General features: G+C 35.7%; 1 pseudogene; it reads left to right on the forward strand.

Moving 5' to 3' along the window:
* The first annotated feature begins 1,778 nt into the window (after positions 1–1,778).
* LOC101573570 overlaps positions 1,779–3,363 on the forward strand; it is a 17,378-nt pseudogene continuing 15,793 nt past the window's right edge.

Below are 3,363 nucleotides of genomic sequence, written 5' to 3' on the forward strand. Positions count from 1 at the left end.
TTAATCAAGTCTTAAAGTTTCTTTGTCATTTCTCTGAATGTTGATTCTGACAATTTTCTCCTATGTTTCTTTTTGAGATTATATATAATTATACTAAGGCTTTTACATATGCCTATGTGTCTCTATACTATTGTTTTTGTTTTAACTTTATTCTTTGTCCCTCCACACATAGTAATTTCAATAGAAATACATTTTATTGGTAACTTCTATAGTCTACTTTGTGTAAACCATTGTTAAATTTATCTGTTGAGTTTGTAGCTTTATGTTCTAATTTTTGTTCTATATATACTTTAAAAATATATATTTAGTACAGGTCCACAGGGTCTCACTATGTAGATCAAACTTGTAGTGATTCTCCTATTTTCAGCCTCCCAGGTGCTGGGATTACAGGCATGCGCCACCACACCCAGTCTCAATCACTGTCTCAGCACACCTCAGGGGTGGGGCAGGCACAGCATGCCAGGGATTGAAACCCAGATGTTGGGCTCTGCCTAAGCAAGCACTTTAGTCTGCTGAGCTATCTGGCCAGCCCATGTTCTTTATATGCTTTTGAGTTACGGAATTTCTACTTGATTGTATCTGTAGATTTCATATATATTATGGATATCTATTTTTGTTGAAATTTTGCTCTTTTTGTAGATTTTGTCTATGTGTTTCTCAATTTTTAATGTTCAGGTCATAAAGGCTTTATCTGCAAATACCTATATTTGTATTTTATGCAAACTTCAAGCACCTGTCTTTTCATTATCAATATACTTTTCCACATTTGAAAACCAATAATTGCTGTATTGCGCTCCAAAATTACCTATAAAAGAGCTATAAGGGCAGCAGATAATGTTATCTTCCTTCTGAAACCACTTCTCTTTTGATAAAGTGGTATCAAGTTGATTATCTCAATGCAATATAATCAAGAAATTCATGGCAGCAATCTATTGTACAAAGTGGTAAATATAGTAACAATATATCATATTTTGCAAAATTACTGAGAAAACAGAAGTATTCTTATCATATAAATGGTAACTGTATAAAGTAATATATTAGCTAGATTTATACATTCTATTTACATATTTATAACACTATGTTGCATATGATGAATACAATTATATCAGTCAATTTAAGAAAAAAAGTACTAGAAAAATGAAAGGATTCAGATAATTTTTTGAGAATTTAAATGAAAACAGAATACTTCTGATGGAGAATAACTAATATTTTGTTACTTAAGTCAACCTAGAATTTTAAAAACTTAGTGAGAGGGAAATGAAGGATACATTGACATTTATAAACCTTTCTCCCAGCTTTCCAACTCCTCCAAGTAAGGAGAACAGGGTAACTCCACAGAAAACATGATGAGGTGCCTGTGGTAGCTCACAGGAAAGTTTCACTTCAGAAGTTTTCATAACTCATGATAAATAAATTTTCCTTCATCTCACCACATCACAACTGAAAAACACAACTTTGTGTCTTTAAAATGACAATAAAATTCTGAAAAAATTACATGATATGCCTTCCAGAAATGTTCAAAAACCCTGTTAACTTTGGGTTCAAGGATTCTATCTGAGTTGAGAAGTCATCTATTTGCCACCTCAAGGACTCGAGTGACAACGTTTCTGATGGTGAGACAGTAAGATATGTTCCTCCATGAAGGAGAACAGGTTTCTATAATACGACATTGGGTTTAAGCATTGTTCAAACTCTCCGAGTATTGTTAAGCTTTTACACAATTTATCACACTGACAGGTATACTTTCATGTAGTCCAAGAAATGTCCACATGACAAAGATGAACAACAAGGATGCCAAAAAATTTAAGGCAGGTATGTGTGACTCAGAACTGTTTCCTCTTTGAGAAAGATGGAACGTGTATGAAAGGAAGAAACACAAAGATTCATTTTTGAGAACTTTAATCAATATTATCTAAATGCTTCACTTTATTCTTTGAGTAAAATGACAATAGCCTCTGATTCGCCCTGCAAGTGCCTGTGACACCAATTCCCTCAGAAGTGGTGCTTTCCTGGATGTCATGTGATCACACAGAACGATGCCTAATGTCTGCATGTACACACATTATGATGAAAGCTTACAAACTCGCTTAATAAGAGTTGTTTTAAGCAAAACTTTATGTATAGCAATTTAGAATCAGAAGGTGCTTTGAAGTGGTTGAAGAACTCAAAATATGGAGTAAAAACTGCCAATCGGAACAAGAATGGATGCATGTGCATGCATATAAGCACACTAATCAAATGACTATGTTTATTTCAACTTGGGTAAAGAAAAATGATCACCCTATTTTCAAAAATACTATGTGTATTTGCAGGGAAAGTAAAGCCAAGGAAGTAAATACTAGCCACAGGAGATACAAATTCAGAGTCTCTCTCTCTCTCTCTCTCTCTCTCTCTTTCTCTCTCTCTCTCTCACACACACACACACTCACACAAAAGCTGAACAAAGCATTTGTAATCTAGCATTCTGTCCCACTAATAGAAAGATCATGGGAAAATCTATGAGCTGTGGCTTGTGCAAGGCTTTCACATCACTGAGCCCACAGTTTTACATGTGGATTGAGGTGTGACCACACTTTAGGTAACAGCAGAGGACTAATACGCACCTACCAGAGGAAGAGAAAGACAAGCTACATGACCCTAGGCACTGCTGTATCTGTCTGCAGTGGTACCTGAACACAAAAATGGTCTTCAGACAATAATGACTGCTGCCTCAGATCTATATTGTAACTTTGCAAAAATTCCTATTTTGCCCACATTGAATAAGAGTCATGAAAAAGAAAATTCTGTAGTGTTCTGAAGTTGAGTAAGGGAAAAGCATACATGAAAGTTAAGTATTTTTATTATACCAAAACATTATAACCAAGAGCTGGAGAGATAGCTCAGTGGATTAATCACCTGCGTAGGCAAGCGCAGGGACAGAGGTTTGTCGCCCAGCACCACATGCTGCATAGGCTCTGCCCCTGGATGGACTGCCCGGCCACAGAGTCCAGGCGTGATGGTGCCCTCCTCTAGTTCGAGCACTGGGGAGGCTGAAAACAGGAGGATCACTACAAGTCCAAGTTGCTTGAGACCTTGTACCAAATATATAATAAAATAAAATAAAATAAATTTTAAAAAACATAATCAAATTTAACATATAATTTGCATCATTGCTTCAAAAACACTAAGCAGTAAAGTATTTGTTTAATTTTTCGTGAAAAACCAAAGCATCAGAAATAGCTCTTACATTATAGAATTTTAAAATATATAAATTTTGGCCTCTGTCTCTCTCACTCTCTCTCTCTCTCTCTCTCTCTCTCTCTCTCTCTTTCTTCTCTCTCTCTCTCCATCTCTCTCTCGGTCACTCTGTCTCTCTGTCTCTCT

The sequence above is a fragment of the Octodon degus genome, unplaced genomic scaffold (genome assembly GCF_000260255.1).
Source record: "Octodon degus isolate 3935 unplaced genomic scaffold, OctDeg1.0 scaffold00217, whole genome shotgun sequence".
Classification (NCBI taxonomy): domain Eukaryota; kingdom Metazoa; phylum Chordata; class Mammalia; order Rodentia; family Octodontidae; genus Octodon; species Octodon degus.